This window comes from Pseudophryne corroboree, chromosome 10 (genome assembly GCF_028390025.1).
Source record: "Pseudophryne corroboree isolate aPseCor3 chromosome 10, aPseCor3.hap2, whole genome shotgun sequence".
NCBI classification, from domain to species: domain Eukaryota; kingdom Metazoa; phylum Chordata; class Amphibia; order Anura; family Myobatrachidae; genus Pseudophryne; species Pseudophryne corroboree.
The window spans coordinates 50,451,023-50,472,576 of NC_086453.1; the positions used below are offsets into that span (position 1 = coordinate 50,451,023).

The 21,554-nt window shown below is 48.3% G+C and overlaps 1 protein-coding gene across 3 annotated transcripts in view; it reads left to right on the forward strand.

The window, feature by feature from the left end:
- Positions 1 to 21,554, forward strand: part of GRIK5 (glutamate ionotropic receptor kainate type subunit 5) — a 492,150-nt gene that overhangs the window by 186,265 nt on the left and 284,331 nt on the right. The window contains exon 2 of one of the 3 annotated variants that reach the window (XM_063942365.1): positions 19,963 to 20,000. The exons of the other annotated variants lie outside the window; for them this stretch is intronic. The gene's annotated coding sequence lies outside the window, so the exon portion shown is untranslated. The remainder of the gene's footprint in view (positions 1 to 19,962; positions 20,001 to 21,554) is intronic. 3 annotated transcript variants of the gene reach the window in all.

Sequence of the window (21,554 nt, forward strand, 5' to 3'; positions counted from 1 at the left end):
TGGGGGCACCTGTTTGCCGCAATGTGTTAAATGGGGACACTTACCTGTCGTACTGTGTAAAATGGGGGCACCTGTCTGCCGCAGTGTGTAAAATGGGGGCACGTGCCTGCCGCAATGTGTAAAATGGGGACACTTGCCTGCCGTGCTGTGTAAAATGGGGACACGTGCCTGCCGTGCTGTGTAAAATGGGGACACGTGCCTGCCGTGCTGTGTAAAATGGGGACACTTTCCTGCCGCAATGTGTAAAATGGGGACACTTGCCTGCCGTGCTGTGTAAAATGGGGACACGGGCCTGCCGTGCTGTGTAAAATGGGGACACGTGCCTGCCGTGCTGTGTAAAATGGGGACACTTGCCTGCCGTGCTGTGTAAAATGGGGACACTTTCCTGCCACAATGTGTAAAATGGGGACACTTGCCTGCCGTGCTGTGTAAAATGGGGACATGTGCCTGCCGTGCTGTGTAAAATGGGGACATGTGCCTGCCGTGCTGTGTAAAATGGGGACACGTGCCTGCCGTGCTGTGTAAAATGGGGACACTTTCCTGCCGCAATGTGTAAAATGGGGACACGTGCCTGCCGTGCTGTGTAAAATGAGGACACTTGCCTGCCGTGCTGTGTAAAATGGGGACACGTGCCTGCCGCAATGTGTAAAATGGGGACACTTGCCTGCCGTGCTGTGTAAAATGGGGACACGTGCCTGCCGTGCTGTGTAAAATGGGGACACGTGCCTGCCGTGCTGTGTAAAATGAGGACACTTGCCTGCCGTGCTGTGTAAAATGGGGACACGTGCCTGCCGTGCTGTGTAAAATGGGGACACGTGCCTGCCGTGCTGTGTAAAATGAGGACACTTGCCTGCCGTGCTGTGTAAAATGGGGTAGCGTGCCTGCTGTAATGTGTAAAATGAGGACTTTTTTTTTTTATCCTGTGGTGGCCGTGTTGATGAGATCAGATGAGGCCACGCCCACCTTAAAGCCACGCCCATTTTAACGAGGCCATGCCCCCTTGCCGGGAGCGCGCGTGCCTTCGGCGCGCGTATGCGTTTCCTCTTTATATCTGGGGGGGGGGGCGCATTTTTTCTTATGTGAATGGGGGGGGGGGGGGGGGGGCGCATTTTTAAATCTCGCACTGGGAGCCAAATTGGCTAGAAACGGCCCTGATCAGAAGGTACCTTCTCCCACTCCGATATAGAATCAACCATGCAGGGAGATTCCTTACTGGAGAGGGGAGTGGTATGAGTTGCCGGCAGGCAGTCAAAATCCAGGCACTCAGGCACAAGACCGGCGACGGAATGCCGACATCGCACAAATTGCCGACGCCAGAATCCAGACACCCGCATCTCAATAGTGTTAGGGCCCGGGATACGGGGGTGGAGGTTAAGTTGAAGTACCCCTGGAGAGGGTTAGGGTTAGGCTGCTGGAAGGGGGGTAGGTTTAGGCACTCCCGGGGAGGGGGGTGTTATGTTTAGGCACTCCCGGGGAAGGTTAGTCTGCGGGGAGGGGGTGCTATGGTTTGGCTTCAGGGAGGGGGGTTAGGCACCTCCAGGGAGGGTTAGGGTTAGTCTGTGGGGTGGTGGGGCAGGGTTTGGGTTAATCTGCATGAAGAGAGGGGTATAGGGTGAGGGTAAATATACTTACCTAACTCCTGTTGGGATTCTCCCCATCAGGATGCCGCGGTCATTCTTTTGACCATCGGCATCCCAACCACCAGCAAAGCGGGTGTGGTATGGAAGGTAGATAGTAACTAGGTCAACAGTGTCTAGGTTGACCACTATTGGTCGACAGTAACTAGTTCAACAGGGATGCTAGGTCGACATGTTCTAGGTCAACATGTCAAAAGGTCAACATGAGTTTTTTATGGGTTTTTTTTGTCTCGTTTTCTTCGTAGAGTGACTGGGAACCCCAATTAGTGCGCCATGTCCCCTCGGATAGCTCGCTTCGCTCGCCATGCTTCAGACAAGGTGTCTCGCTTCGCTTGCCACAGGTTACCGTTCCCAATTGTAGTCCACATGGATCGTTAAGTATGAATAGGTTAAATAAAAGAAAAATATCGCGGAAAACTCATGTCAACCTAGATACCCTGTCAACCTAGAAACCCAGTCGACCTAGATAATGTCGACCTAGTTACTGTCGACCTAGAGACCGAATCCCCAGCAAAGCATATCACACCTTCCCCCCCACTCTGCTGCTATTCACTGCTGCTGTGGCTGTCAATCTATATGACAGGCAGCAGCATCAGGGCACTTCAGTGCTGATCCCCCACTACTGCTGCTGTAGATAGGATTTTTTTTACTGCTACAGCAGCCTTCTAGTAGTAGAGGCTCCATCGCTGGCCCCGTTGGTTCCCTCTGGAACAGGAAGAAAAAGTTTCTTATTCCTTTTTAAAAGCTTCTTTTATCTCACTCTTCTCCGATCTCTACACCTTTCTGTCCTCTTTAAGCTCTTTCCTTAACTGCTTCATCCCCTATTCCATCACACCGCCTCCCACTCTTCTTCCACTCCTACCTCCACTGCCCACTCCCTGCTGCACCTTTCTGTGCCCATCTCCCTTATTCTCCTACTGAGGGCATTATGTGCATAAGGGGCACTACTGTGGGCATTATGTGTATAAGCAGCACTACTACTGGGGGCTTTATGTGTATAAGCAGCACTACTACTGGGGGCATTATGTGTATAAGCAGCACCACTACTGGGGACATTATGTGTATAAGCGGCACTACTACTGGGTGCATTATATGTATAAGCAGCACCACTACTGGGGGCATTATGTGTATAAGCGGCACCACTACTGGGGGCATTATGTATATAAGCGGCACTACTACTGGGTGCATTATATGGATAAGCGGCACTGCTGTGGGCATTGTATGAATAAGTTGCACTACTACTGGGGGCATTATGTGTATAAGCGGCACTACTACTGGGAGCATTATGTGTATAAGTGGCACTACTATTGTGGGTATTATGTGTGTAAGTAGCACGACTAATATGGGCATTATGTGTGACGGATTCAGTATGAAATACCGGTGGCCGGAATCGCGGCCGACAGTATACCGACAGCGGGATCCCGGCCACCAGTATTTCGGCAGCAGGGTGAGCACTAGAAAGCCTCTTGCGGGCTTGCTGTGCTCGCCATGCTGCGGTCACAGTGGCTCGGTGCGCTTGCCACAGATTATATTCTCCCTCTATGGGTGTCGTCATTCTCTTACTTCCCGATATGTTAGGATGAAATGTAACATATGTATTCTTCAGGTGGGAAATATGAAAACTACATAATTAAAATTTTAATATACCTCCCCTAAGATACCGATGCGTAGCTTGCATTGTGTGAACAATAACGCCCAAACGGACAATCGGCTCAAAATTTGTATTGCACCTCCAGCGTGTAGAAACTACAAAAATGGTATACACACAATCCTGCACCCGCGTACATAGACTCCAGGCATGTTCCAATAGAGCGGCTGCCGGGGCACCACCCTTAATGGGCACCGTACGCTGGCGCCGCCATAGTCGTGCCTGGAGCCAGCTTGCAGTGCTACCCGGCCTAAACTTTTGTGTGCGCGCTATGCACGCTGTGCAGCGCCGCGCACACAACAGTTTCGGAAGAGTCCACCCGCGCCCTAAGCAGCACTCCCCCTCCCAGCACTGCAGGTATTGTGGGGGCATTTATGAATCAGGCAGGGCACTGTGGGGTCATATCTGGCACTGTGGGGGCATATCTGCACTGTGGCGGCATTTATGTATCTGGCACTGTGGGGGCATTTATGTATCTGGCACTGTGGGGGCATATCTGCACTGTGGGGGTATTTATGTATCTGGAACTGAGGGGGCATTTATGTATCTGGCACTGTGGGGGCATATCTGCACTGTGGGGGTATTTATTAGAGATGAGCGCCTGAAATTTTTCGGGTTTTGGGTTTTGGTTTTGGGTTCGGTTCCGCGGCCGTGTTTTGGGTTCGACCGCGTTTTGGCAAAACCTCACCGAATTTTTTTTGTCGGATTCGGGTGTGTTTTGGATTCGGGTGTTTTTTTCAAAAAACCCTAAAAAACAGCTTAAATCATAGAATTTGGGGGTCATTTTGATCCCATATTATTATTAACCTCAAAAACCATAATTTCCACTCATTTTCAGTCTATTCTGAATACCTCACACCTCACAATATTATTTTTAGTCCTAAAATTTGCACCGAGGTCGCTGGATGACTAAGCTAAGCGACCCTAGTGGCCGACACAAACACCTGGCCCATCTAGGAGTGGCACTGCAGTGTCACGCAGGATGTCCCTTCCAAAAAACCCTCCCCAAACAGCACATGACGCAAAGAAAAAAAGAGGCGCAATGAGGTAGCTGACTGTGTGAGTAAGATAAGCGACCCTAGTGGCCGACACAAACACCGGGCCCATCTAGGAGTGGCACTGCAGTGTCACGCAGGATGGCCCTTCCAAAAAACCCTCCCCAAACAGCACATGACGCAAAGAAAAAAAGAGGCGCAATGAGGTAGCTGACTGTGTGAGTAAGATATGCGACCCTAGTGGCCGACACAAACACCGGGCCCATTTAGGAGTGTCACTGCAGTGTCACGCAGGATGTCCCTTCCAAAAAACCCTCCCCAAACAGCACATGACGCAAAGAAAATAAGAGGCGCAATGAGGTAGCTGTGTGAGTAAGATTAGCGACCCTAGTGGCCGACACAAACACCGGGCCCATCTAGGAGTGGCACTGCAGTGTCACGCAGGATGTCCCTTCCAAAAAACCCTCCCCAAACAGCACATGACGCAAAGAAAAAAAGAGGCGCAATGAGGTAGCTGTGTGAGTAAGATTAGCGACCCTAGTAGCCGACACAAACACCGGGCCCATTTAGGAGTGTCACTGCAGTGTCACGCAGGATGTCCCTTCCAAAAAACCCTCCCCAAACAGCACATGACGCAAAGAAAATAAGAGGCGCAATGAGGTAGCTGTGTGAGTAAGATTAGCGACCCTAGTGGCCGACACAAACACCGGGCCCATTTAGGAGTGTCACTGCAGTGTCACGCAGGATGTCCCTTCCAAAAAACCCTCCCCAAACAGCACATGACGCAAAGAAAATAAGAGGCGCAATGAGGTAGCTGTGTGAGTAAGATTAGCGACCCTAGTGGCCGACACAAACACCGGGCCCATTTAGGAGTGGCACTGCAGTGTCACGCAGGATGTCCCTTCCAAAAAACCCTCCCCAAACAGCACATGACGCAAAGAAAATAAGAGGCGCAATGAGGTAGCTGTGTGAGTAAGATTAGCGACCCTAGTGGCCGACACAAACACCGGGCCCATCTAGGAGTGGCACTGCAGTGTCACGCAGGATGTCCCTTCCAAAAAACCCTCCCCAAACAGCACATGACGCAAAGAAAAAAAGAGGCGCAATGAGGTAGCTGTGTGAGTAAGATTAGCGACCCTAGTGGCCGACACAAACACCGGGCCCATTTAGGAGTGGCACTGCAGTGTCACGCAGGATGTCCCTTCCAAAAAACCCTCCCCAAACAGCACATGACGCAAAGAAAATAAGAGGCGCAATGAGGTAGCTGTGTGAGTAAGATTAGCGACCCTAGTGGCCGACACAAACACCGGGCCCATTTAGGAGTGGCACTGCAGTGTCACGCAGGATGTCCCTTCCAAAAAACCCTCCCCAAACAGCACATGACGCAAAGAAAATAAGAGGCGCAATGAGGTAGCTGTGTGAGTAAGATTAGCGACCCTAGTGGCCGACACAAACACCGGGCCCATTTAGGAGTGTCACTGCAGTGTCACGCAGGATGTCCCTTCCAAAAAACCCTCCCCAAACAGCACATGACGCAAAGAAAATAAGAGGCGCAATGATGTAGCTGTGTGAGTAAGATTAGCGACCCTAGTGGCCGACACAAACACCGGGCCCATTTAGGAGTGTCACTGCAGTGTCACGCAGGATGTCCCTTCCAAAAAACCCTCCCCAAACAGCACATGACGCAAAGAAAATAAGAGGCGCAATGAGGTAGCTGTGTGAGTAAGATTAGCGACCCTAGTGGCCGACACAAACACCGGGCCCATTTAGGAGTGGCACTGCAATGTCACGCAGGATGTCCCTTCCAAAAAACCCTCCCCAAACAGCACATGACGCAAAGAAAATAAGAGGCGCAATGAGGTAGCTGTGTGAGTAAGATTAGCGACCCTAGTGGCCGACACAAACACCGGGCCCATTTAGGAGTGGCACTGCAGTGTCACGCAGGATGTCCCTTCCAAAAAACCCTCCCCAAACAGCACATGACGCAAAGAAAAAAAGAGGCGCAATGAGGTAGCTGTGTGAGTAAGATTAGCGACCCTAGTGGCCGACACAAACACCGGGCCCATCTAGGAGTGGCACTGCAGTGTCACGCAGGATGTCCCTTCCAAAAAACACTCCCCAAACAGCACATGACGCAAAGAAAAAAAGAGGCGCAATGAGGTAGCTGTGTGAGTAAGATTAGCGACCCTAGTGGCCGACACAAACACCGGGCCCATCTAGGAGTGGCACTGCAGTGTCACGCAGGATGGCCCTTCCAAAAAACACTCCCCAAACAGCACATGACGCAAAGAAAAAAAGAGGCGCAATGAGGTAGCTGTGTGAGTAAGATTAGCGACCCTAGTGGCCGACACAAACACCGGGCCCATCTAGGAGTGGCACTGCAGTGTCACGCAGGATGGCCCTTCCAAAAAACACTCCCCAAACAGCACATGACGCAAAGAAAAAAAGAGGCGCAATGAGGTAGCTGACTGTGTGAGTAAGATAAGCGACCCTAGTGGCCGACACAAACACCGGGCCCATTTAGGAGTGGCACTGCAGTGTCACGCAGGATGTCCCTTCCAAAAAACCCTCCCCAAACAGCACATGACGCAAAGAAAAATAAAAGAAAAAAGAGGTGCAAGATGGAATTGTCCTTGGGCCCTCCCACCCACCCTTATGTTGTATAAACAAAACAGGACATGCACACTTTAACCAACCCATCATTTCAGTGACAGGGTCTGCCACACGACTGTGACTGATATGACGGGTTGGTTTGGACCCCCCCCAAAAAAGAAGCAATTAATCTCTCCTTGCACAAACTGGCTCTACAGAGGCAAGATGTCCACCTCATCATCATCCTCCGATATATCACCGTGTACATCCCCCTCCTCACAGATTATCAATTCGTCCCCACTGGAATCCACCATCTCAGCTCCCTGTGTACTTTGTGGAGGCAATTGCTGCTGGTCAATGTCTCCGCGGAGGAATTGATTATAATTCATTTTAATGAACATCATCTTCTCCACATTTTCTGGATGTAACCTCGTACGCCGATTGCTGACAAGGTGAGCGGCGGCACTAAACACTCTTTCGGAGTACACACTTGTGGGAGGGCAACTTAGGTAGAATAAAGCCAGTTTGTGCAATGGCCTCCAAATTGCCTCTTTTTCCTGCCAGTATAAGTATGGACTGTGTGACGTGCCTACTTGGATGCGGTCACTCATATAATCCTCCACCATTCTTTCAATGGTGAGAGAATCATATGCAGTGACAGTAGACGACATGTCCGTAATCGTTGTCAGGTCCTTCAGTCCGGACCAGATGTCAGCATCAGCAGTCGCTCCAGACTGCCCTGCATCACCGCCAGCGGGTGGGCTCGGAATTCTGAGCCTTTTCCTCGCACCCCCAGTTGCGGGAGAATGTGAAGGAGGAGATGTTGACAGGTCGCGTTCCGCTTGACTTGACAATTTTCTCACCAGCAGGTCTTTCAACCCCAGCAGACTTGTGTCTGCCGGAAAGAGAGATCCAAGGTAGGCTTTAAATCTAGGATCGAGCACGGTGGCCAAAATGTAGTGCTCTGATTTCAACAGATTGACCACCCGTGAATCCTTGTTAAGCGAATTAAGGGCTCCATCCACAAGTCCCACATGCCTAGCGGAATCGCTCCGTGTTAGCTCCTCCTTCAATGTCTCCAGCTTCTTCTGCAAAAGCCTGATGAGGGGAATGACCTGACTCAGGCTGGCAGTGTCTGAACTGACTTCACGTGTGGCAAGTTCAAAGGGCAGCAGAACCTTGCACAACGTTGAAATCATTCTCCACTGCGCTTGAGACAGGTGCATTCCACCTCCTATATCGTGCTCAATTGTATAGGCTTGAATGGCCTTTTGCTGCTCCTCCAACCTCTGAAGCATATAGAGGGTTGAATTCCACCTCGTTACCACTTCTTGCTTCAGATGATGGCAGGGCAGGTTCAGTAGTTTTTGGTGGTGCTCCAGTCTTCTGTACGTGGTGCCTGTACGCCGAAAGTGTCCCGCAATTCTTCTGGCCACCGACAGCATCTCTTGCACGCCCCTGTCGTTTTTTAAATAATTCTGCACCACCAAATTCAAGGTATGTGCAAAACATGGGACGTGCTGGAATTTGCCCATATTTAATGCACACACAATATTGCTGGCGTTGTCCGATGCCACAAATCCACAGGAGAGTCCAATTGGGGTAAGCCATTCCGCGATAATCTTCCTCAGTTGCCGTAAGAGGTTTTCAGCTGTGTGCGTATTCTGGAAAGCGGTGATACAAAGCGTAGCCTGCCTAGGAAAGAGTTGGCGTTTGCGAGATGCTGCTACTGGTGCCGCCGCTGCTGTTCTTGCGGCGGGAGTCCATACATCTACCCAGTGGGCTGTCACAGTCATATAGTCCTGACCCTGCCCTGCTCCACTTGTCCACATGTCCGTGGTTAAGTGGACATTGGGTACAGCTGCATTTTTTAGGACACTGGTGACTCTTTTTCTGAGGTCTGTGTAAATTTTCGGTATCGCCTGCCTAGAGAAATGGAACCTAGATGGTATTTGGTACCGGGGACACAGTACCTCCAACAAGTCTCTAGTTGGCTCTGCAGTAATGATGGATACCGGAACCACGGTTCTCACCACCCAGGATGCCAAGGCCTCAGTTATCCGCTTTGCAGTAGGATGACTGCTATGATATTTCATCTTCCTCGCAAAGGACTGTTGGACAGTCAATTGCTTGGTGGAAGTAGTAAAAGTGGTCTTACGACTTCCCCTCTGGGATGACCATCGACTCCCAGCAGCAACAACAGCAGCGCCAGCAGCAGTAGGCGTTACACGCAAGGATGCATCGGAGGAATCCCAGGCAGGAGAGGACTCGTCAGAATTGCCAGTGACATGGCCTGCAGGACTATTGGCATTCCTGGGGAAGGAGGAAATTGACACTGAGGGAGTTGGTGGGGTGGTTTGCGTGAGCTTGGTTACAAGAGGAAGGGATTTACTGGTCAGTGGACTGCTTCCGCTGTCACCCAAAGTTTTTGAACTTGTCACTGACTTATTATGAATGCGCTGCAGGTGACGTATACGGGAGGATGTTCCGAGGTGGTTAACGTCCTTACCCCTACTTATTACAGCTTGACAAAGGGAACACACGGCTTGACACCTGTTGTCCGCATTTCTGTTGAAATAGTTCCACACCGAAGAGCTGATTTTTTTGGTATTTTCACCAGGCATGTCAACGGCCATATTCCTCCCACGGACAACAGGTGTCTCCCCGGGTGCCTGACTTAAACAAACCACCTCACCATCAGAATCCTCCTGGTCAATTTCCTCCCCAGCGCCAGCAACACCCATATCCTCCTCATCCTGGTGTACTTCAACACTGACATCTTCAATCTGACTATCAGGAACTGGACTGCGGGTGCTCCTTCCAGCACTTGCAGGGGGCGTGCAAATGGTGGAAGGCGCATGCTCTTCACGTCCAGTGTTGGGAAGGTCAGGCATCGCAACCGACACAATTGGACTCTCCTTGTGGATTTGGGATTTCGAAGAATGCACAGTTCTTTGCGGTGCTACTGCTTTTGCCAGCTTGAGTCTTTTCATTTTTCTAGCGAGAGGCTGAGTGCCTCCATCCTCATGTGAAGCTGAACCACTAGCCATGAACATAGGCCAGGGCCTCAGCCGTTCCTTGCCACTCCGTGTGGTAAATGGCATATTGGCAAGTTTACGCTTCTCCTCCGACAATTTTATTTTAGGTTTTGGAGTCCTTTTTTTACTGATATTTGGTGTTTTGGATTTGACATGCTCTGTACTATGACATTGGGCATCGGCCTTGGCAGACGACGTTGCTGGCATTTCATCGTCTCGGCCATGACTAGTGGCAGCAGCTTCAGCACGAGGTGGAAGTGGATCTTGATCTTTCCCTAATTTTGGAACCTCAACATTTTTGTTCTCCATATTTTAATAGGCACAACTAAAAGGCACCTCAGGTAAACAATGGAGATGGATGGATACTAGTATACAATTATGGACGGACTGCCGAGTGCCGACACAGAGGTAGCTACAGCCGTGAACTACCGTACTGTACTGTGTCTGCTGCTAATATAGACTGGTTGATAAAGAGATGTAGTAGTATGTATGTATAAAGAAGAAAGAAAAAAAAACCACGGGTAGGTGGTATACAATTATGGACGGACTGCCGAGTGCCGACACAGAGGTAGCTACAGCCGTGAACTACCGTACTGTACTGTGTCTGCTGCTAATATAGACTGGTTGATAAAGAGATGTAGTAGTATGTATGTATAAAGAAGAAAGAAAAAAAAACCACGGGTAGGTGGTATACAATTATGGACGGACTGCCGAGTGCCGACACAGAGGTAGCTACAGCCGTGAACTACCGTACTGTACTGTGTCTGCTGCTAATATAGACTGGTTGATAAAGAGATGTAGTAGTATGTATGTATAAAGAAGAAAGAAAAAAAAACCTCGGGTAGGTGGTATACAATTATGGACGGACTGCCGAGTGCCGACACAGAGGTAGCTACAGCCGTGAACTACCGTACTGTGTCTGCTGCTAATATAGACTGGTTGATAAAGAGATGTAGTAGTATGTATGTATAAAGAAGAAAGAAAAAAAAACCACGGGTAGGTGGTATACAATTATGGACGGACTGCCGAGTGCCGACACAGAGGTAGCTACAGCCGTGAACTACCGTACTGTACTGTGTCTGCTGCTAATATAGACTGGTTGATAAAGAGATGTAGTAGTATGTATGTATAAAGAAGAAAGAAAAAAAAACCACGGGTAGGTGGTATACAATTATGGACGGACTGCCGAGTGCCGACACAGAGGTAGCTACAGCCGTGAACTACCGTACTGTACTGTGTCTGCTGCTAATATAGACTGGTTGATAAAGAGATGTAGTAGTATGTATGTATAAAGAAGAAAGAAAAAAAAACCACGGGTAGGTGGTATACAATTATGGACGGACTGCCGAGTGCCGACACAGAGGTAGCTACAGCCGTGAACTACCGTACTGTACTGTGTCTGCTGCTAATATAGACTGGTTGATAAAGAGATGTAGTAGTATGTATGTATAAAGAAGAAAGAAAAAAAAACCACGGGTAGGTGGTATACAATTATGGACGGACTGCCGAGTGCCGACACAGAGGTAGCTACAGCCGTGAACTACCGTACTGTACTGTGTCTGCTGCTAATATAGACTGGTTGATAAAGAGATGTAGTAGTATGTATGTATAAAGAAGAAAGAAAAAAAAACCACGGGTAGGTGGTATACAATTATGGACGGACTGCCGAGTGCCGACACAGAGGTAGCTACAGCCGTGAACTACCGTACTGTGTCTGCTGCTAATATAGACTGGTTGATAAAGAGATGTAGTAGTATGTATGTATGTATAAAGAAGAAAAAAAAACCACGGGTAGGTGGTATACAATTATGGACGGACTGCCGACACAGAGGTAGCTACAGCCGTGAACTACCGTACTGTACTGTGTCTGCTGCTAATATAGACTGGTTGATAAAGAGATGTAGTAGTATGTATGTATAAAGAAGAAAGAAAAAAAAACCACGGGTAGGTGGTATACAATTATGGACGGACTGCCGAGTGCCGACACAGAGGTAGCTACAGCCGTGAACTACCGTACTGTGTCTGCTGCTAATATAGACTGGTTGATAAAGAGATGTAGTAGTATGTATGTATAAAGAAGAAAGAAAAAAAAACCTCGGGTAGGTGGTATACAATTATGGACGGACTGCCGAGTGCCGACACAGAGGTAGCTACAGCCGTGAACTACCGTACTGTGTCTGCTGCGACTGGATGATAAATAATGATATAAAAAATATATATATATCACTACTGCAGCCGGACAGGTATATATTATATAATGACGGACCTGCTGGACACTGTCTGTCAGCAGAATGAGTTTTTTATAGAATAAAAAAAAAAACACCACACAAGTGAAGTCACACGACGAGTGTTTAACTTTTTCAGGCAATCACACAATATAGTATACTACTAACTATACTGGTGGTCAGTGTGGTCAGGTCACTGGTCAGTCACACTGGCAGTGGCACTCCTGCAGCAAAAGTGTGCACTGTTTAATTTTAATATAATATGTACTCCTGGCTCCTGCTATAACCTATAACTATTAACTGGCACTGCAGTGCTCCCCAGTCTCCCCCACAATTATAAGCTGTGTGAGCTGAGCACAGTCAGATATATATACATAGATGATGCAGCACACTGGGCTGAGCAGTGCACACAGATATGGTATGTGACTGAGTCACTGTGTGTATCGTTTTTTTCAGGCAGAGAACGGATATATTAAATAAAACTGCACTGTCTGGTGGTCACTGTGGTCAGTCACTAGTAAACTCTGCACTCTCTACACTTCTACAGTACTCCTAAGCTCCAGTAAATCAGGTCAATCTCTCTCTCTCTCTCTTCTAATCTAAATGGAGAGGACGCCAGCCACGTCCTCTCCCTATCAATCTCAATGCACGTGTGAAAATGGCGGCGACGCGCGGCTCCTTATATAGAATCCGAGTCTCGCGAGAATCCGACAGCGTCATGATGACGTTCGGGCGCGCTCGGGTTAACCGAGCAAGGCGGGAAGATCCGAGTCGCTCGGACCCGTGAAAAAAAACATGAAGTTCGTGCGGGTTCGGATTCAGAGAAACCGAACCCGCTCATCTCTAGTATTTATGTATCTGGCACTGTGGGGACATATCTGCACTGTGGGGGTATTTATATATCTGGCACTGTGGGGACATATCTGCACTGTGGGGGTATTTATGTATCTGGAACTGTGGGGGCATTTATGTATCTGGCACTGTGGGGGCATTTATGTATATGGCACCGTGGGGGCATTTATATATCTTGCACTGTGGGGGCATTTATGTATCTGGCACTGTGGGGACATATCGGCACTGTGGGGGTATTTATGTATCTGGAACTGTGGGGGCATTTATGTATCTGGCACCGTGGGGGCATTTATATATCTTGCACTGTGGGGGCATTTATGTATCTGGCACTGTGGGGACATATCTGCACTGTGGGGGTATGTATGTATCTGGAACCGTGGGGGCATTTACGTATCTGGCACCGTGGGGGCATTTATGTATCTGACACTGTGGGGGTATATCTGCACTGTGGGGACATTTATGTATCTGGAACTGCTGGGGAGCATATCATGTGTATCTGGCACTGCTGGGGGGCATGTCATGTGTTGCCGGCACTGCTGGGGGAGCATATCATGTGCAGCTGGCACTGCTGCGGGGCATATCATGTGTAGCTGGCATTGCTGGGGGCCATGTCATGTGTTGCTGGCACTGCTGGGGAGCATGTCATGTGTACCTGGCACTGCTGGGGAGCCTGTCACGTGTAGCTTGCACTGCTGGGAGGCATATCATGAGTAGATGGCACTACTGTGGGGCATGTCATGTGTAGCTGGCACTGCGGCGGGGCATATCATGTGTAGCTGGCACTGCTGCGGGGCATGTCATGTGCAGCTGGCACTGCTGGGGGGCATCTCATGTGTAGCTGGCATTGCCGGGGGGCATGTCATGTGTAGCTGGCACTACTGGGGTGCATGTCATGTGTAGCTGGCACTGCTGGGGGGCATATCATGTCTCTCTGGCACGGCACATTATGTGTATCTGCCACTATACGGGAGATATTGAGGGTCATTCCGAGTTGTTCGCTCGCTAGCAGATTTTAGCAGTATTGCACACGCTAAGCCGCCGCCCTCTGGGAGTGTATCTTAGCTTAGCAGAATAGCGAACGAAAGATTAACAGAATTGCGAATAGAAAATTCTTAGCAGTTTCTGAGTAGCTCCAGACCTACTCACAGATTGCGATCAGCTCAGGCCGTTTCGTTCCTGGTTTGACGTCACAAACACGCCCTGCGTTCGGCCAGCCACTCCCCCGTTTCTCTAGACACTCCCGTGTTTTATTCTGGCACACCTGCGTTTTTCCGAACACTCCCAGAAAACGTTCAGTTTCCGCCCAGAAACACCCACTTCCTGTCAATCACACTACGATCAGCAGAACGATGAAAAATCTTCGTTCGGACGTGAGTAAATCTACTAAGTTTTGTGCTAAAATACTTACCGCATGCGCACTGCGTACCATGCGCATGCACATTTTTGCCTTAATCGCTCTGTTGCAAAAATCGGCAACGAGCGAACAACTCGGAATGACCCCCATTGTGTGTAAGGAACACTACTGTGGCTGTTATGTGTAAGGCTGCTAATTGCGTGCGTAGAGGGGGTGTGAAAATATATTTATTTATAGTTTGATAATATGAAGTTACGAGGCCATGCCCACTTTCCAGGAAGCCACGCCCACTTTCCCAGGAGAGCGCGCGCCTTCGGCGCGCGCATAGCAGTTGGTTGGGGGGTGCATTTACATTTTCACGCTCAGGGTGCTAGTAGGCCTGGAGCCGACCCTGCATAGACTTTTCTGTTTGACACACCCCTGAGTGGCAATAAACACACCTATAGGTGGAGCTAGACACATCCCTTTGGGCGGAGCATGACACACCCCTGCAATGGCACGCCATTCTGCTATCACCTGGAATCTCCCTGAAAATACTTTTCAAAAGTAGGCAAGTATGTTTTAGCAGCATTGCACACGCTAGGCCGCCGCCCTCTGGGAGTGTATCTTAGCTTAGCAGAATAGCGAACGAAAGATTAGCAAAACTGCTACTAAATAATTCTTTGCATTTTCTGAGTAGCTCCAGACCTACTCACAGATTGCGATCACCTCAGTCCGTTTAGTTCCTGGTTTGACGTCACAAACACGCCCTGCGTTCGGCCAGCCACACCCCCGTTTCTCCAGACACTCCCGCGTTTTTCCCTGACACGCCTGCGTTTTTTAGCACACTCCCGGAAAACGCTCAGTTACCACCCAGAAACGCCCCTTTCCTGTCAATCACTCACCGATCAGCAGTGCGACTGAAAAGCGCGGCACGAACACCAGCAAATCTACTAAGTTTTGTGTTAAATAACTTAGCGCATGCGCTCTGCGTACCATGCGCATGCGCAGTTAGCAACAAATCGCAGCATAGCGAAAATCGGCAACGAGCGAACAACTCGGAATGACCCCCATTGTGCAGTATGTCTGTGTGTAGCTGCAGTCTCTCTCTCTCTCTGCAGTATGTCTGTGTGTAGCTGCAGTCTCTCTCTCATTGTACAGTATGTCTGTGTGTAGCTGCAGTCTCTCTCTCATTGTACAGTATGTCTGTGTGTAGCTGCAGTCTCTCTCTCATTGTACAGTATGTCTGTGTGTAGCTGCAGTCTCTCTCTCATTGTACAGTATGTCTGTGTGTAGCTGCAGTCTCTCTCTCATTGTACAGTATGTCTGTGTGTAGCTGCAGTCTCTCTCTCTCTGCAGTATGTCTGTGTGTAGCTGCAGTCTCTCTCTCATTGTACAGTATGTCTGTGTGTAGCTGCAGTCTCTCTATCATTGTATAGTATGTCTGTGTGTAGCTGCAGTCTCTCTCTCATTGTACAGTATGTCTGTGTGTAGCTGCAGTCTCTCTCTCATTGTACAGTATGTCTGTGTGTAGCTGCAGTCTCTCTCTCATTGTACAGTATGTCTGTGTGTAGCTGCAGTCTCTCTACCATTGTATAGTATGTCTGTGTGTAGCTGCAGTCTCTCTCTCATTGTACAGTATGTCTGTGTGTAGCTGCAGTCTCTCTCTCTCTGCAGTATGTCTGTGTGTAGCTGCAGTCTCTCTCTCATTGTACAGTATGTCTGTGTGTAGCTGCAGTCTATCTCTCATTGTACAGTATGTCTGTGTGTAGCTGCAGTCTCTCTCTCATTGTACAGTATGTCTGTGTGTAGCTGCAGTCTCTCTCTCATTGTACAGTATGTCTGTGTGTAGCTGCAGTCTCTCTCTCATTGTACAGTATGTCTGTGTGTAGCTGCAGTCTCTCTATCATTGTATAGTATGTCTGTGTGTAGCTGCAGTCTCTCTCTCATTGTACAGTATGTCTGTGTGTAGCTGCAGTCTCTCTATCATTGTATAGTATGTCTGTGTGTAGCTGCAGTCTCTCTCTCATTGTACAGTATGTCTGTGTGTAGCTGCAGTCTCTCTATCATTGTACAGTATGTCTGTGTGTAGCTGCAGTCTCTCTCTCATTGTACAGTATGTCTGTGTGTAGCTGCAGTCTCTCTATCATTGTATAGTATGTCTGTGTGTAGCTGCAGTCTCTCTCTCATTGTACAGTATGTCTGTGTGTAGCTGCAGTCTCTCTCTCTCTGCAGTATGTCTGTGTGTAGCTGCAGTCTCTCTCTCTCTGCAGTATGTCTGTGTGTATCTGCAGTCTCTCTCTCTCATTGTACAGTATGTCTGTGTGTAGCTGCAGTCTCTCTCATTGTACAGTATGTCTGTGTGTAGCTGCAGTCTCTCTCTCTCTGCAGTATGTCTGTGTGTAGCTGCAGTCTCTCTCTCATTGTATAGTATGTCTGTGTGTAGCTGCAGTCTATCTCTCATTGTACAGTATGTCTGTGTGTAGCTGCAGTCTCTCTCTCATTGTACAGTATGTCTGTGTGTAGCTGCAGTCTCTCTCTCTCTGCAGTATGTCTGTGTGTAGCTGCAGTCTCTCTCTCTCTGCAGTATGTCTGTGTGTAGCTGCAGTCTCTCTCTCATTGTACAGTGTGTCTGTGTGTAGCTGCAGTCTCTCTCTCATTGTACAGTATGTCTGTGTGTAGCTGCAGTCTCTCTCTCTCTGCAGTATGTCTGTGTGTAGCTGCAGTCTCTCTCTCATTGTATAGTATGTCTGTGTGTAGCTGCAGTCTATCTCTCATTGTACAGTATGTCTGTGTGTAGCTGCAGTCTCTCTCTCATTGTACAGTATGTCTGTGTGTAGCTGCAGTCTCTCTCTCTCTGCAGTATGTCTGTGTGTAGCTGCAGTCTCTCTCTCTCTGCAGTATGTCTGTGTGTAGCTGCAGTCTCTCTCTCATTGTACAGTATGTCTGTGTGTAGCTGCAGTCTCTCTCTCATTGTACAGTATGTCTGTGTGTAGCTGCAGTCTCTCTCTCATTGTACAGTATGTCTGTGTGTAGCTGCAGTCTCTCTCTCATTGTACAGTATGTCTGTGTGTAGCTGCAGTCTCTCTCTCTCTGCAGTATGTCTGTGTGTAGCTGCAGTCTCTCTCTCATTGTACAGTATGTCTGTGTGTAGCTGCAGTCTCTCTCTCTCTGCAGTATGTCTGTGTGTAGCTGCAGTCTCTCTATCATTGTACAGTATGTCTGTGTGTAGCTGCAGTCTCTCTATCATTGTACAGTATGTCTGTGTGTAGCTGCAGTCTCTCTATCATTGTACAGTATGTCTGTGTGTAGCTGCAGTCTCTCTCTCATTGTACAGTATGTCTGTGTGTAGCTGCAGTCTCTCTCTCATTGTACAGTATGTCTGTGTGTAGCTGCAGTCTCTCTCTCATTGTACAGTATGTCTGTGTGTAGCTGCAGTCTCTCTCTCATTGTACAGTATGTCTGTGTGTAGCTGCAGTCTCTCTCTCATTGTACAGTATGTCTGTGTGTAGCTGCAGTCTCTCTCTCTGCAGTATGTCTGTGTGTAGCTGCAGTCTCTCATTGTACAGTATGTCTGTGTGTAGCTGCAGTCTCTCTCTCATTGTACAGTATGTCTGTGTGTAGCTGCAGTCTCTCTCTCATTGTACAGTATGTCTGTGTGTAGCTGCAGTCTCTCTATCATTGTATAGTATGTCTGTGTGTAGCTGCAGTCTCTCTATCATTGTATAGTATGTCTGTGTGTAGCTGCAGTCTCTCTCTCATTGTACAGTATGTCTGTGTGTAGCTGCAGTCTCTCTCTCATTGTACAGTATGTCTGTGTGTAGCTGCAGTCTCTCTCTCATTGTACAGTATGTCTGTGTGTAGCTGCAGTCTCTCTATCATTGTATAGTATGTCTGTGTGTAGCTGCAGTCTCTCTCTCATTGTACAGTATGTCTGTGTGTAGCTGCAGTCTCTCTATCATTGTACAGTATGTCTGTGTGTAGCTGCAGTCTCTCTCTCATTGTATAGTATGTCTGTGTGTAGCTGCAGTCTCTCTCTCATTGTACAGTATGTCTGTGTGTAGCTGCAGTCTCTCTCTCATTGTACAGTATGTCTGTGTGTAGCTGCAGTCTCTCTCTCATTGTGCAGTATGTCTGTGTGTAGCTGCAGTCTCTCTCTCATTGTGCAGTATGTCTGTGTGTAGCTGCAGTCTCTCTCTCATTGTACAGTATGTCTGTGTGTAGCTGCAGTCTCTCTCTCATTGTACAGTATGTCTGTGTGTAGCTGCAGTCTCTCTCTCATTGTACAGTATGTCTGTGTGTAGCTGCAGTCTCTCTCTCTCTGCAGTATGTCTGTGTGTAGCTGCAGTCTCTCTCTCATTGTACAGTATGTCTGTGTGTAGCTGCAGTCTCTCTCTCATTGTACAGTATGTCTGTGTGTAGCTGCAGTCTCTCTCTCTCTGCAGTATGTCTGTGTGTAGCTGCAGTCTCTCTCTCATTGTACAGTATGTCTGTGTGTAGCTGCAGTCTCTCTCTCATTGTACAGTATGTCTGTGTGTAGCTGCAGTCTCTCTCTCATTGTACAGTATGTCTGTGTGTAGCTGCAGTCTCTCTCTCATTGTACAGTATGTCTGTGTGTAGCTGCAGTCTCTCTCTCATTGTACAGTATGTCTGTGTGTAGCTGCAGTCTCTCTATCATTGTACAGTATGTCTGTGTGTAGCTGCAGTCTCTCTCTCATTGTACAGTATGTCTGTGTGTAGCTGCAGTCTCTCTCTCATTGTACAGTATGTCTGTGTGTAGCTGCAGTCTCTCTCTCATTGTACAGTATGTCTGTGTGTAGCTGCAGTCTCTCTCTCATTGTACAGTATGTCTGTGTGTAGCTGCAGTCTCTCTCTCATTGTACAGTATGTCTGTGTGTAGCTGCAGTCTCTATCATTGTACAGTATGTCTGTGTGTAGCTGCAGTCTCTCTCTCATTGTACAGTATGTCTGTGTGTAGCTGCAGTCTCTCTCTCATTGTACAGTATGTCTGTGTGTAGCTGCAGTCTCTCTCTCATTGTACAGTATGTCTGTGTGTAGCTGCAGTCTCTCTCTCATTGTACAGTATGTCTGTGTGTAGCTGCAGTCTCTCTCTCATTGTACAGTATGTCTGTGTGTAGCTGCAGTCTCTTGCCTGTGCAGCATTCCTGTAGCTGTAATAGTGGGTGTTTTATAATTTACAAATGTCATGAAACTATTTGGGAAATGTCATATTATTATTACATATGTGACCAGCTCCATAAAGAAGGCCTTTCAGTGACAGGATTTGGAGACAATAGAAAGAGGGGAAAATAGATGCTACGTCAATTATAAATTCAGCACAGCATGTTGTGTTTTGTATTGCAGGAGCTGTAATAAATATCCCCTATGTGTATCTGCAGTCAGCTATCACAGTGACTCTGCACACCTGTAATCTGTTTTCTCTGCACAGTTACTTTGTGCAGCTGCAGTCACTTTTCTCCACAAACAGTTATTGTATGGAGTGGAAGGCCTCTCCTCTGCAATCTCTGACAGCATCTACCTATTTCCATTTTCCACTTGGTAGTGTTATGAATATACTCATGTCAGCTCTGACTTCTCTTTCATGGCTTGTCACTGATGTCACCATCTTCCTGTATGGATAGGCTCAGTCACCGTGGTAAACTGTACAGTCTGCCTGAAGGTGATTAACCTGTTTTTCTCCATTCCTCCCTCAGTCCTCCCCTTAGCAGAGCATGTACCTTCATTCTGTCACATCACTATGTATCCTCAAGAGGTGCAATTGTCCTTCTGTCACTTGTCCCTGAATGAAGTGTCATTGTGTCACGCAGCCCACATCAAAAGCATCAGATGTTACCCTTTCACTTCAAGCAGCATCACACTTTCCTCTAAAGTCACAGTGTCACGCTGTCCTCTGTAGCCGCAAGTAGCATCATACTGTCCTGTCTCCATAAGTAGCGTCACAATGTCCTCTCTCTCCACAAGTAGTGTCACACTGTCCTCTGTAGCCGCAAGTAGCATCATACTGTCCTGACTTCACAACTAGTGGCACACTGTCCTCTCTCTCCACAAGTAGCATCATACTGTCCTCTCTCTCCGCAAGTAGCGTCACACTGTCCTCTCTCTCTCCACAAGTAGTGTCACACTGTCCTGTCTCCATAAGTAGCGTCACAATGTCCTCTCTCTCCACAAGTAGTGTCACACTGTCCTCTGTAGCCGCAAGTAGCATCATACTGTCCTGACTTCACAACTAGTGGCACACTGTCCTCTCTCTCCACAAGTAGCATCATACTGTCCTCTCTCTCCGCAAGTAGCGTCACACTGTCCTCTCTCTCTCCACAAGTAGTGTCACACTGTCCTCTCTCTCCACAAGTAGTGTCACACTGTCCTCTCTCTCCACAAGTAGCATCATACTGTCCTCTCTCTCCGCAAGTAGCGTCACACTGTCCTCTCTCTCTCCACAAGTAGTGTCACACTGTCCTCTCTCTCCACAAGTAGTGTCACACTGTCCTCTCTCTCTCCACAAGTAGTGTCACACTGTCCTCTCTCTCCACAAGTAGTGTCACACTGTCCTCTCTCTCTCCACAAGTAGTGTCACACTGTCCTCTCTCTCCACAAGTAGTGTCACACTGTCCTCTCTCCACAAGTAGTGTCACACTGTCCTCTCTCTCTCCACAAGTAGTGTCACACTGTCCTCTCTCTCCACAAGTAGTGTCACACTGTCCTCTCTCTCTCCACAAGTAGTGTCACACTGTCCTCTCTCTCTCCACAAGTAGTGTCACACTGTCCTCTCTCTCCACAAGTAGTGTCACACTGTCCTCTGTAGCCGCAAGTAGCATCATACTGTCCTCTCTCTCCACAAGTAGTGTCACACTGTCCTTTGTGTCCACCAATAGCATTATCCTATTCTGTCTCCACAAGTAGTGTCTCACGGTCCTCTGTCTCCACAAGTAGTCACACTGTCCTCTGTATCCACAAATAGTGTCACACCGTCCTCTGTGTCCACAAGTAGTCACACTGTCCTCTGTCTCACAAGTAGTGTCAAACTGTCCTTCATCTCCACAAGTAGTGTCACGCTGTCCACTCCTCCGTCTCCACAAGCAGTGTCACACTGTCCTCTGTCTCCACAAGTAGTGTCACACTGTCCTCTGTCTCCACAAGTATCTTCATTATGTCTCCACAAGTACCTTCATTCTGTCACATCCCTACTTGTCCTCTGTCTCCACAAGTAGTGTCA